At 44.4% G+C, this 14,781-nt stretch overlaps 1 protein-coding gene across 3 annotated transcripts in view; it reads right to left on the reverse strand.

Moving 5' to 3' along the window:
• ABTB3 (ankyrin repeat and BTB domain containing 3) overlaps nucleotides 1-14,781 on the reverse strand; it is a 480,788-nt gene that overhangs the window by 93,266 nt on the left and 372,741 nt on the right. The gene's annotated exons all lie outside the window — the stretch shown is intronic.

Here is a 14,781-nt window from a genome sequence, read left to right on the forward strand (position 1 = left end):
CATGCTGAGTTTTGTGGAAGACGCAAGAATTTAAAACCTGGACCCTGATGTTCAACCTAGCAAGGGAGTTCAAGTCACACATCCCCAGTTTCCCAGGGCAGCCCCAACTGCAATGTCTGTTTGCCCTTAATTATCCTTGTATACTTGTTAGACCATGACTTCTGATTGGTGGATGGGAGCGTAAAGTGGCCATCAAAGAAGGAAGGGCAGATAACCATGACGCAAGGCTGACCATGAGAAGTGTCCTGTGGGATGCTCTTGTAAAGTGCCCTGGGGTCTGAAGAAGGACAGTGCCTCCGGGGATGGAATTTGGAGGCAGTGGAATCTGCAGTCTGTGTTAGTGTTTTCAACAGGTTGGTCCTTGACTTTGACAATACTTTCCTGGTTTCCCTTTTTCTTCATAAAAATGTTCTTTCCACACCCTGCTGCCATAACGGATTGGGGAATGGCCATGTGATGGGTGGGATTCGGTGTAAGGAATTCGTAGAGAGCAGTGTGACAAAGGACTGCCAAAAGGGCTAGCTCCAGCCTTGGAGTTCAAACTTTTCAGTGAGAACAAAGCCTGGGAAAATAGTCACCTTCTTTTGCCAGCATGTTCTGCCTAAATTCCTGGGCAGGCCTGAACCTGACCTACTGAATCTTGACTGAACTCCTCACACCAATTTGAAAGCACTGAGGAAGCCTTCCCAGGGAATGTTTCTTATCTGCGGGGAAAACCTAACAACAGAGCAAAAACTTTAAATCCAGAATTACAAACATGACCGACCAACCAGCCAACCAACCAACAGTTCCTGGAATCGTGGAAACTTCCATATCTATAGACACGGCCAAGTACATGTGCAATGAACTCTGTACATGGTCAGACGCAAAACTTGCTTTCTGATAATGCTGGAATGCTCTTCCCCATTCTAGAAGCAGTGTGGGAAGGAGGGTGGGGATTTCCAGGCATCCCTAGAGCAGCCCTCTGGTTTCAATTTGACCACTCCATTGCATGGCTTTGGGCAAATCTCACGACTTTTCTAGACTTTCTTTCAGTCTCTTAAGTTGTGAAAAGCAACTGCGGCTGGTCTTCCCACTTCCGGAATCCAGGGAGATTGCAAGGGTGGAACACCCCCGGAAACCGTGAAGCACTCGCTCCAGGAGATTTGATAATGACTGTGGCTGGAAACCTTACAGGCTGGGTGGGGCCACTCCTGATGTTTCCCACAAGGCATTTCTTCCTGGAAAAAGAAGTGGCACGGGATGGGGCTGGGGAAGCCCACCTCCTGGTGCTCTGCTTCTTCTGTAATTTCTCCCTCACCCGGGCTATCAGAGGCCTCATAAATTAACCCCTCCGTTGCTCTGCTCCAGACAGACTACTCTCTTTATATCCGTTCCCTCAACATTGGTGTTTTAGTCATGCCACTATGGGCAGTTTTAAAAGAACAGCAATTCACACATTGGAAACAACCCAAATGCCCGGCAACCTGGGAACCGTTAGGGAAATTATCATGCCTTCACAAGATGGAATATTTTGCAGTCATTAAAAATGATGTTTATGAATATTCTGTAGTAGTGCTAGGATAATGCTTATGGCGTACTAGTAAGTGAAATAAAAAAGATATAAAATTATATATACACAGTACAATTATTTTAAAAAGGCTAATTTGTCTTGAAAAAAAAGAGATAAGAAAATAGACTAAATAATCATTTTGGCTACCTCTGGGTAGTAGAATTGTAGATAATTTTAATTTTCTTTCTTACATTTTTCTGTATTTTCCAAAATTAAAAAAAAGGAGTATATATAGCTTTTCAGTAAAAAGATACGATCATATAAAAATTTGTATTTATAGCACCTGTATTGTAGTTGTAAACATATGCAGTCCATGAGGAGAGCAAAATGGATGGAGGGGAGAATGTGATTCAATCAAGAAACCTAGGAAAACTATAGCCTAGGATACACGGAGACATGCATAGGCTTCGTTTGGGAAGTCAGACTTTGAAGAATGAAAGGGCAACTCAGATGCTCTGATGCTCAGGGCAAAGGACCAGATTTACTGCCTGGGAAACCACAGCATGTGAAACCCAGCTATGTGCTGGCAGCTGTCAATATCACTATTTCTGAAAGGATGAAAAAGACTGAAAACTTGGCACAGGGGCAGATGGTTTGAAAGCGGGCTGAGCTCAGAGAATGCTCTTCCTCTCTCTCTCTCTTTCTCCCTCTCTCTGCAGGCCTTTCTGGTCCCACGCACTCTGGCTCTCGTTTGCCTTTGCCATCCTGGGCCAGCCCTCAGTTTACACTAGGCAGCTTCAAGGGCTAATTTTCGCCCTTTTAATGTTCTTCAAAAAGAATTTTCCTGCACGTTCACAACATTCACATATGGTGCCCAAGGCCCCAGACACAGGGCAAGCAAAGGGCTGCCGGTTCTAGGCAAATGAGAAAGAATCAAAAATCCAAGAAGTCTAACGTAGCTTTCTTCCAGGCCATTCAGCAAAAGGAGGAGGCCACTGGTGACGTCTCTCGCCTGGGGGACAGAGAGGTTGGCACTCCGCCAAGCCATGCACTTGTCATCTCTCTTGGGATTTTTGCAGGAATCTTCTGACTGGTCCCTACATCACCCTCTGCTACATCCTCCTGCTGCCATGCACTCAGATTGATCTTTATATCCCCATCCACTCTGTGCCAGGCCTGGCTGGCTGCCAGAGAGAGCACGAGATGATCAAAGTCCAGTCCCTGCTGGCGAGGAGCTCAAAGTCTGGCAGCAAAGACAGACATTTGGAAGCAAATGAGTACCATTTGGAAGCCAGAGTGATGACTGGGGCCACACGGTAGGGGGTCAAGAAGACACAGGCTCTGGAATCACAGTGCTTGGGCTCAGCCTCCAGCCCAGCCACTTACTAGCTTAGCTATGTGACCTTGGTCCAATCCTTGGACTTCTCGAAGCCTCACTTTCCTCATCTGTAGAATAGTCAGAGTTACAGTATCTCAGAGGGTGATTGGGACATTTCAGTGGGATAATCTAGAAAAGCTTATCATAGGGTCTGGCTCACATTGGCATTCAAGAGTTGTTATAATTATGCACAGAGGGCTTCATGGGGACTGGGGGTGAGGGGCACAAAGTTTCACAGCACAGGTGAGGATGCAGCTGAGTCCTGAAGGATGAGCAGCCATTTGTACTTTGCTTATGCTTCTTCCTTTGTTCAAACCTTCACCCTAACCCCACTGTGGAAGGACCAGAGGCCCATCAACACCTGCAGGATGTGTATTTCTCCCATAGACTTTCAACTCAGCGAGGATTTTTTAAATACTTGACTATGGGGAAGGCCCAGGTACCACCTAACTCCTATGGTCTTGCTGCAGACAGGACCTCTTATGGGGCAGCTGCAGGACACGAGGCGGGGGATGAGGGTGGTGGAGGGGACATTGGGGGCAGCAGCGTTTTACCAACTCACAGAGAATTATTTTAGCATTTTAACAACTGGCTAACCATCTGCACTTCTGCAAAGCAGCTGAAGGTCAGTCTGGCCTCTGGTCCAACTCAGCTGGTCTATGGTACATGCTTCCCACCATGTACCTTGCAATTTCCTACCTTGGAGCCTTTGCCAGCTGCTCCTTCCCCTTAGAATGCCTGATCTTATCCATCTTTCAAAGCCTGACTCAAACACCATCATCCCTGAGTTCCTCAGCAGTTTATCTGTACCTCCCTTCTGAACCTTGGCACTTTCTATCTTTGGTGATAAATGAGCTGCTCAGGCAGGAGTCCTGAGAGGTCCCTGGGCCCCGCCTCCCCAGCACGGGGCCACTTCTGAGCCCTGTGAACTTGGGCAAGTTGCTTATCCTCTCTGCCTCACTTTCCACATCTATAAACTGGGGATGACGATAACAATTCCTCCCTCCTGGAGTTGTCATGAGGGATAAATGAGTTAATTCATGTAAAGTGCTTATAGTGGTGCCTGGCACACAGAAGACTCCGATAAAGACCAGCTCTTCCTTTTACTATGCTTAGGGCAGACACTCAATGCGTGTTCAATGAATGAATGAAGAATGAACAACTGAATGAAAAGTCCAGTAGTAAATAAAACAAGTAATTAACAATTTTGAAAAGTATAGTAAGAAATGAAAAGCTCAAGTAGCACTGAGGTAAAGATTTAAGAGGCAGGGTCTGTATATATATATATCCAGCAATTTGTTTCAGGAGGTTAACATGTTTCTCAAAGGTTTTTAACTGTTGTTTAATCTGATGAAATGATTTGATTACCATTATTCCACTTATATTAGTGATATTTATTAAAGCCTAAGCCAGGGAGAATCTTAGAAGGAAAAGTGTAGAGGTGGAAGAAGCATATTAAAACAAGAATGTTCCTGTTGGGAGATTTTCAGACTTTTAACCTTTGCAGGGAATCCTATGCCCTCCCCATCACATCCGACATCCTTCCCATCCCCGTGGCACGGCACCCCGTTGACAGAGTAAACTCTGGACTCAAGCTTCCTACCTTTGCGTCTCAGTTCTGCCCTGATTAGCTGTGTGACCTGGGCAAGCTACACAACCTCTCTGAGCCTGAATTTACTCAGGAAAAGATAAGAGATTGCGATAGTGTAAGATATGCTACTACACTTGCAGGATTCTCATGAGGACCCAATGACTAATGCACTTAGAAGAGAGGCTAGCATGTCATAAGTACTTGGTAAAATTTGGTTGTGATGATGATGATGGCCGCTTTGAAAAAGCTCTAAGATGATCAAAACACGGAAACACACAAAATGCCTTGGTAGGGGAGCTGGTCCCTGGTCCCTACACTTCCTACCTTATTGCTTCAGGAGTGGGATTATCATGGGCTCTTTTTCCTGCAATGGGGACACTATGTGCACTGAGTCTCTAGTTCAGCGACGTCCAATAGAAGTTTCTGTGATGTTGGAAAGGTCCTATCTCTGCGGAATCCAACACAGGAACCACTAGCCACATCTAGCTATTGAGTATTTGAAAAGAGGCGAGTGATACTAAGGAACTGAAGCTCTAGTTTTATTCAATTTAAATTCATTTAAATTTAAACAGCTTTCCATGGCTAGTGGTTACTATACTGGATAGTGCAGCACTGCTAGTTCCTTAGTCTTTGTATCATAAAGGTAAGGTTTCCCTTCTTTTTCCCTTAAATAAAGAGAAGCTGGTATCAGACCAGACCAGACTGCTGTGGCAGCCAGTTAACTGGGATTCAGAAAAGATCTGGGTATTGAAACGAACAAGTGAAGCACATGCATTTGTTCAGACTAACCCCCCATATTAGGAGAGGGGGCTGTTTTTAAACTTGAGCCCCCAGCTTATTACCTGTGGTCAGGAGCAACTGCACCCCCTTTGGCTGGGAGAAAACTCCTGGGCAACTGCGTGTAAACAGTTTGACAAGCCCTGAGGGCTGGACGTGTTTTTTTTTTCTTTTTTGCGGTACGCGGGCCTCTCACTGTTGTGGCCTCTCCCGTTGCAGAGCACAGGCTCCGGATGCGCAGGCTCAGCGACCATGGTTCACGGGCCCAGCCGCTCCGCGGCATGTGGGATCTTCCCAGACCGGGGCACGAACTCGTGTCCCCTTCGTCGGCAGGCAGACTCTCAACCACTGCGCCACCAGGGAAGCCCTTTTTTTTTTTTTTTTTTGGCTGGACGTGTTTAACAGCCCTTTAGCTGGTGTGGTTTAGGATTTGCCCTGCTGCCTCTCCCCAGGTAGGACACCTGTCAAATCCTGCCTCACCTTTCTCCTGCACACTTGTGGCTAATTTGCTATTCCCAAGCCTCTTGAGAGGAGCTGGCCACCTTGTTAAGTGGAAGATGATCATTATATTTGGATGCTCAGCACCTTCCCTTGGCTGCCTCTCCAAAGCCTGAGAGTTCCACAGGCTGGCCACATCTGACTTCTGAAATCCATTCATTTCGGCAAATTGCAGAGGGGTCCAGCATCTCATGAGGTAAGAGTAGAGGCCCTGCAAGGCTCAATCCAGCCCCCAGAGCCTGAGAAATATTTCTTAGGCACCTATTATGTGCTAAGCTCTACCAGAGAGACAAAAATCAACAAAAGGCTTATTTCTTGCCCTTATGTAACTGAAAATGGGGGGTGGAGTAGGTTGGGGAAATGAATGACAACACAGTATCTTGTTATTCACATGATGCTCCATGGACCAGAAGCATCAGCACCACCTGGGAGCTTATTAGAAATGAAGCATTTCAGGCCCCACCCCAGACCTAATGAATAGAATCTGCATATTAATGAGGTCCCAGGGGATTCAAATGTACGTTAAAATTTGAGAAGGCCTGCTATAGCATACACCTAGGTTATAAGCACCATGACAATGAGAATAATAATGGCCATTATCTATAAAGAGACTAATGCATGATGGATTTTAAGTGCTTTCTATATATTAACACATAATAGCTTCACAACAGCCCTCTGAAGCAGATTCTATGATAGCTCCCATTTTACAGATAAGAAAACTGAGGCTCAGAGTGGTTAAGTAACCTGTTCAAGGTCACAGAGCTAGTAAGTGTTAGAACCAAGATATAAACTCTGGCTCCACAATAAAAAATATCCAGAGATATAATTAATGCGCTGTGAAGGTCCTTAGCTTTATCTAAATAGCTTCCAAATAGCATTTTCCTACTAGTAGCAACTAGACTTAATCGTCTCATCTGTAGATGAAGGCATTTCTACCTCACAAAGTTGAGTGTAAGGATTAAATTAAACTCTGAAAGTAAAGTAGCTCACATAGCACATGGCACATAGTAGGTGCATCAAATGTTCATCACCTTCCTTCAGGCATCCTTATGCCTCCATCAAGGGAGGGCTTACAAGGAATCAGACGCAGTTTTGGTCTCTTCACCTCCCTTCTCAGAATCCTTTCCAGCTCCTCACTCCTTATAGGAGAAAGTCCTGACACCTTGGCGGGTCTCTCAACCTTCTTTCCTGTCTAATTTGTTGCTCTACCCAACACCTCTTCAGAACAAGGTCTCACTTTCTGTTTTCTCACCTTCCTGCCCTCCATGGTATGCATTCTGTTCCCTTAGCAGAGAGCTTCCTTCCCTATAGCCATGCAGCATTCATTTGATGTCTTTGATACTCCCAGACCTGCCCAAGTGTACAACTTACTTAACCTCACTGCACCTCAGTTTTCTCATTTGTGAAATGAGGAGAGGTGAGGCTAGCTTCTGCCTCAAGGGGTACTGTGATGACTGAATTAGTTAATACACACGACGTATAGAGCAGGACCTGCCACATACTAAGTGTTGATCAAAACCTCTTATAATGTCTAAGAGGAGGTCAACCTGGTTTAAAGAAGTCAATAATAATCCCTGCCGTTGATGGATCACCTGCTAAGTGTCAGTGATTGTGTGTGGCACTTACATAAGTTAGTTCATTAGTCATTGAAACAGCTCCATGAAGTGGGAATGATTATTTTTTGTGTACAGCTAAGAAAACTGAGGCCTGAAGCATGTGATCAGTAGAGCCAGTGGCAATCTAAGGGCTGTCTGAGTTGACACTGGCAACATGGCTCTTTGGGCCGAAAGCCAGAACATATAGGTTTCAGACCCAGCTCTGTTCAGTTCCGCAAGCATTTATTAAGCACTTACTATATGCTATCCACTGAGCTAGGCCCTGGACACTCAGTGCATCCTGAGGTTGTAGGAAAGGGATCTTGGAGGAGGTGATGCCTAAAATGAGTCTTGAAGGATGAACGGATGGGGGTAGTGAGATGACGGAGCAGAGGGGAGGCAGTGGTCCAAGAAGAGGGCAAAGCATGTGCAAGGCACTGTGGCACTGCCTTGCAAATCCACTGAAAATATGCTTATGACTCCAGAAAAGTCCACTCATCCCTCTAGGCCTCAGTTTTATCATCTTCGACAGGAATGAAGCATGTTTGACATGCCTGTTCTCAGCTTTTCTCTTGACTTTAAATTCCATATCCAATGACGGAACAGTCCTTATTTTGTGAAACAACCAAACACGTTTTGAATATACACAGAAAACTAAGATTGGAAGGAAATACCCCATATGGTCTCAGTGCTTATTCCTGGACGCAGAGACTATGGGTAACTCAAAGTTTCTTCTTTAAAGTTTTTGTGTACTTATATTTTATTTAATAAGTATATTAGTTTTATATCCTGTAAACATTCATAAAGATTATAAAAAGATTCTAGAGATTAGGGATGAGGCTTTCAAATATTATTTCTTTAAAACCATAGTCCATGGACAGCAAGACAGACTAGCGAAGACAAGCACAGAGCAGGGCCTGATGCCAGGAGTTCAGACACTAGTTCTGCAACGTTAGCTGCATGACCTTGGCAAGTTAATCAACTCCAGTTAAGTTAATGTAACCAAAAAAAAAAAAAAAACCCAACAAACTTTCAAGAAACATAGTTACCTTCCCTCAATGCAAGCTACTTCGATTTATTTTATTATTCAATTCTACTTAATTTTTTTAGAAATGCAGGTTATAACCCACAGCATCAGGGGAAAGGGCTAAATAGTATTTTCAGCCTTGTGGGCCATTTGGTCTCTGTCACAACTAACCACAAGTGCAAAAACAGCCATAAATAATATGTAAACAAGTGGGTATGGCTGTGTTCCAATAAAACTTTATAAAAACAGACAGTAGGCCAGGCTTGGTCTGTGGGGTATTGTTTGCCAATCTCTGCACTGCATTGGTTTAATGGCCCATTAATGGGCTGTAACCTACAGTTTGAAAAATATTGGGATTAGAGTTGCTTTTACCCTGGCCAGATGAAATAAATTGCAGCAACGCTCTTGTCACAAATAGATCATGTTTTAAAACTTTGTTTCTTCACAAATAGATCATGTTTTAAAACTTTGTTTCTTAAGTTAATTATTTAGAATTCAACATGCATTTTGTTTTTCATTAGAACCATTTATACAATGGTTGGAATTCCAGGCCAGCCCACAAAAGCCCACAAGTAGCCCTGCAGAAAACAGGTCTAATATATGGTTCGTATACATTGATGTGTATAAAATTCATGACTAATAAGAACCTGCTGTATATAAAAATAAGTCAAACGAAATTCAAAAATTAAAAAAACTAATATAAAAAAATAAACTAAAAAAAAAATATGGTTCTCCCACTCTGGGTTGTCCCCATTCATACATTGACTATGAATTTCTCCAGGACCCACTAGCACTGGCTGGACATTTTAGGGGACTTTTGTGCCAGATGTGATCACTGCCCTCCAGAAGGTGAGAAAGTAGCATTCTTCCTCTGCTGCTTAAGATGTCAGGAAAAAACAGTCCTCCTGTCTCCTCCTTCTTGCTGTTGAGGTTCCTAGGGTGTCAGCAGCCAAGCAGTCTTTATGTTGGGGAGTATTCACTGTGGTGTGTAAGCCAATCAGTTGTGAGCTGTGTGGCTAATAATGGTCAGAAGTACTGAACTGTGCAAATGATTCACTTGTGTGTTAATTGATTTTAAAAAAGAGTAAAGTCGAAGAGTGTAGTGAACCTTTGTCAACTTTTTTGGGTGCTTGGAACCACTGATGACCTTACCGTTTGGAGAATTTCCCATATTATTCTTCCATAGTTCAACAAGGTAGAAATTCACCTTTCCAGACACCCCTGCTACTAGGGTGCAGGGATGTGACCCAGGCTCCACTGATTTAGAAGCAAGTGGTGTGACATAGATGGAACATGACAAGATAGAACATGACAAGAGTGGTAGCAGAGACATTCAGTTTTCAGGGGTAATGGTGACAGAGGTCCTGCTGGGAGTGGCCAAAGTTCAGCCTCAGTGGTATAAAGTCCACTGTCTATGGCTCTGAGCAATCCTGGGGTGCAACTTGGGCACTGCTCCAGGTTGTGTGGGCTCAAATCCTGCTTCTCCAGCTTCAATGCCCTCCAGAAGTCTTCTTAAGCTCTACTAAACATTTAGACTCGTGGGACCATCATAGGCCACACTTGTCCCTCATGACAACATCAGACGTTCCTTTTACTGGGAGTCTTTATAACGATTCACCCAGCCGTCTCAGAGCTACCTTCTGCCGCAGTGACACTCAGGTGCAAGGAGATAAGATCCAGTTAGGTGGTTGTGAGAACTGCCCTGCTTTATGAACCCCAATATCTCTTGTAACAACTCCACAGAAGTAGCTTTCAAGGTCCCTGCAAGGGACATTGCCAGTTATAAGGATCAGTGAATTCAAGGAAGCCCAAAGCTCTGGAAGTACTATACCAAGTACTATAGATACTTGGTATTTATACCAAGTATCTATAGTACTACAAGGCCAGATCTAATGTACCAACCTAGGGTCATTCTGACCATAAGCAATGTTGCTTAGTAACACAGCTGATATTGTAATTCTTATCATGTTTCCAGGGAAACAGAGCTAGAAAATTAACCCAATGTCAGGTTCTCATGCAGGAGTGACAAGGATTTATTAACCCTCTTCCTACACTGGGCCTCCCAGAGGTTTTCTTTCTGCTCAGCAGGTTCAACTCTTGCAACTAAGCATTCTTACTAGTAGTGCTGCTTGTATCAAGGATACCTCTGCTCACTTGTGTTGTGATATACATTCCTTGATGGGAAAGAAAGGGGAAGGGTTATAATTAGAAGGCTGGAAATTTTGCATAACCCTGGGTATGTCTGTTGGAGTGTGTTAAAATTTGGATATCACCTGTCACATATTGATGTGCTGGGGTGATCTTTTGGGAGGGTTTCTTAGAAGATGTATTTGGGTACCATTAACTTCTAATATCTGGTATGTTTTCTTTATTAACTCTATTTCCTCAAGTGTAAATTCTTTCATTTGTTAAGACTGTTCTGTTTCTCCCATTCATTTTCCTCAAATAGTTGGTGATTGGATACTCATGTTTGTGGTTGAGATTTCCCTGGTAGACACAGGGAAACAGATGTCTGCCACATCTGTTTACACAGCTCTGTTACAAAAGGGGCGAAAGCTGCCACTGCCTAGATGTAAATTCTGGTTTGTTTCCCATGAGACTCGGGGAGAGTAAAACTACCTAATTGTCTAGTCTTCTAGGTGAAGCTGATCTCTGTTCCTCTCGGGCACGATCAGTTACTGCGGGCAACAAAACACTCCTATTTATCCTACTCCTTTTAATTTTATGATGACAAATTACTGAAATCATTCATGGCCAAACACATCTAGGAATCACTAGTCTTTCCAGTAATGATTTGGGGCAGGGAAATTTTGTCATAGACTTAAGATGATTCTATTAAAAAATAGTAGTAGCTTCACATGACCCCCATCCTCAAAACTGAGGTGTTTACATTTATCACTACTATTTGTAAAATGAATATAGCCTAATCATAATCATATAAGATTTATCTGAGTTTTTTTTTTTTTCCCTAAATAAAGTATCTGAGGGACTGAAAGATTTCAGAAGCTCAAAAAATAGTAGCCAAAGTCCTGGAACAACTTAAACTACAGAAATTTTATACTGGTACTGAGCTTCTTCAAAACCCCACAAAGAAAAATGAAGCTATCCAAAACCAATGTAGCAACTGGAAAGCTATGCCCACATGAAAGAGTCAAATGGTATACGGAGGCCTAGTTCCAAGTACTCCAGCCAAGAAAGGCTCTTCTGACAAGCAGAGATGGTTTGAGGCACAACACAATCCGTATTTCAGTCAACAAATATGTTCCAGGCCTTCTGCTCGGCGTGGACAAAAAGCACATAATATTCAGCTCCTGTTCTTGAAGAGTTTATGGAAAACCATATAAACACCATGGCCTTACTTGACTTTGCCAGACAGAGATAGAGAGTCAAGGAAATGTTTTTGATTTGGAGGGAAAAAGAAGACAGAAAAAGAGAAAAAAAACCAGCTCCAAATTAGAATCCTACCTCCCACTGGAAACGTCTTGTTTGTAAGTTTTCGTATGAAGCTGCTGTAAACACTTGTCTGGAAACAAGAGTCCTCTCTCCTCTGAAGCCCTTACCTATGTGTTTTCAGACACTAATAAATATCAACGCCTAGCCTATCGTGGAACGGGAAGAAACAGCTTTTCGTCTGGAAGGAATCATACACAGGCTCCTTCAGAGACAACGATAATAACATTTGAGAGCCAAAAAATAAAAAGAAGATGTATTATATCAGCTCCTTTTTGGTGGGGGTGAGGGGAGCTCCCCTTGTGCCAGGCATGGCACTGGATGTCTTAGCTACAGTATCTAATTAATTGCTTACACCAGTCCCAAGAGGCTGGTTTTGTTCTCATTTCACAGTTGAGGAGAAGAGTTTCAGTAGGGGTGAAATGACTCATTCAAGGTCCCAGAACTAGAAGAAGCAGAGCTGGGATCCAAACCCAAAGGTCGATCTGACTCCCAAATCCATACTCTTTCCAGAGGACCAAAGTGAACAGAACTCAAAAAATGACAAGTGTTTTCTGTTTTGTGTCGTCCCCTGAAAATTCAGCCAAGGCGGAATGGAAAGACCAAGATAATTGACTCTGACAAATTCTAGGACATGTTCTCTTTACTCGGCTCCCCCTTGCAGCTCATGCCTCTTTAAAACTTGTCCCAGAAAGTTTGGAATCCTTAGATGCTCTCCCTAGACTTACAGCCACTTCAACTACACTCTGAATCCTGAAATAGATTCCGGAAGGGAAGATGGAAACTACATAACAGAAAATATAACAGGAGCCATGCAACTGTGTTGAGTTGGGGGCAGGGGGTATGTCACATGATGAGATGCATATTTTAGAAGTTTCAGTCTGGTGGCCATGAGGATGGAGCTGGTCAGAGAATATTAAGCCTCCCGTCCAGGGAGACCGCTTAGAAATCAAATGCAGTAATAGCAGTAAGAGGAAACGAGGGACTGAACCATGCAGTGAGGCAGCCATCTGGGGAGGAAGGATTAGAGGAATGGGAGACGGCACAGAAGTTGCATCGGTGAGACCTACTGACCAGCTGGCTGTAGGAAGGAGGGAAGGAGAGGAAGGAGTGTGGAGTGAGTCCCAGTTTTCTGACCGAGGTGACGGGGTTGATGGTGATGCCATTCTTAGAGACTGGGGGCGGGGGGGAAAGGAGGAACAGTCGGTTTGGGGGGAAAGATGTTGGCTTTAGTTTTGAGGTGGTTGTGGGCACTCCTGATGGAAATGTTCCATAGGCAGTTGGATCAACGGATTTGTCCCTTCTTTCATCCTACAAATATTTACTGACTTTGTGATATATACCAGATGTTGAGCTTGGCATTAGGTGTGGCGTGACAACAAAAACAGATGTGTTCTGTGCCCTCATGAAGCTCACAGGCAATAAACACACACACACACACACACATTTGCTGTGTTGGGCAGAAGAGAATAAGGTGCCCTGAGAAGAACCAGCCTGAGAGTGTGAGACTTGACAGTGGAAACTGGAAGGCTGAGCTGGATCACGTTCTGGAGCTCAGAGGTGGTGACGTCTGGCTGGAGATGGAGGGGGTGTCATCTGCATAGAGGCGGGAATTGAAGAGCGGCGGGGTAGGCGAGTCAGAGAAACTGCCCTATTCTACAGGCTGCTGGGGTAGGGATGGGGGCTGAAGAACTAGGTACCCCAAAGGCCAAGGCCAATAGTTTCCATCCTCCCAGCCATCACGATTCATACTCATAGAAAGCAACGTCTTGGTGTGTCTGACTGAGGCTGTTTTCTGCCCAGGGACCACGGGCACGTTGCCACCTCTCCACTTTGGGCATATTTGGCACATGAAAATATGCACACGGCACCCACTGATTTGGCCTGGATGGCGGGAGACATGAGTAATCCTCTGATTAAGTTAATTCCAGACTGGATTGAAATATTGATGCTAACTTGGGATTAAAAAAAAAAAAGAGTCAACTTCTGTCTCGCTCATCCTCCATCCTCTACTCTAAACTGAAAGCCAAGAGACATGGTTTAGGAGCCCAATTAAGCCCGACCCATCCTGGCAGAAACAGAGCATCCAGTGAGTGTTTTAAAACCACTTGGAACCATTTAACAGAGAAAAGTGCATTGAGCCCAAATTGGGAGTTGTTCGGCTATTTGCGGATAAGATCTCCAACAACAATAATAAAAGGGAACATTTATTGAGCACTTACTACGTGCTGGGCACTGTTCAATGCATTCAATCTTCAAACAGCCTTATGAAGGATTCATTCTTAGGACCTCTATTTTGTAGACGAAGAAACTGAGGCACGGGGAGGTTAAAGGCACTTTTCCAAGACACCCTGGCTTGTAATTGGAAGAGCCTGGATTTGAACCCAGAAGTCTGGATCACAGAGCCTGTTCTTTAACCACTCGATAAACAGCGTCACTACTGCAGTAGTTAGAGTGAACAAGCCTGTGTACACAGGAGGAGGCGCCTGATTTGTGAGATGCTGGGGGGAGATGTTCCCTTAGGAACAGGTCCACACCTCTGTGGACCTGTACCCAGGGGAAGAGGGGACACCTCCAGGCAGCCTCCTTTCCTGATGGTGGTTTGGATTCCTTGCCTCTGAGAGGGTGAAACCATCCTCAGAAAATCTGGGGATTTTCCAGGTACAAGGCAACCTGGAAAGCGATTAGTGCAGCTACTCGTTTATAGATACGGAGGCTGAGGCATGGGGACGTGGACGGATGGCGCTGGGGAGCAGCAGAAGCCAGGTCAGAGGGAGCTTCCTCTTCCAGGGAGCCCTCCCTTCCTTCTCTGCCATGAGGATTCTGCTTCATGGGAACTGCTATGCTGTCTTCTGCCCACATGAGAGGCCCACTTCTGGCTGAGCAAGTGTTATGGTTTCCCCCTGGAATCCCCAGGGCAGACAGGGTGAAATGAAGATAAAACATCTCCCACCCAAGGAGCTGGGATCCCCC

Source organism: Globicephala melas, chromosome 10 (assembly GCF_963455315.2).
Source record: "Globicephala melas chromosome 10, mGloMel1.2, whole genome shotgun sequence".
Lineage (NCBI taxonomy): Eukaryota > Metazoa > Chordata > Mammalia > Artiodactyla > Delphinidae > Globicephala > Globicephala melas.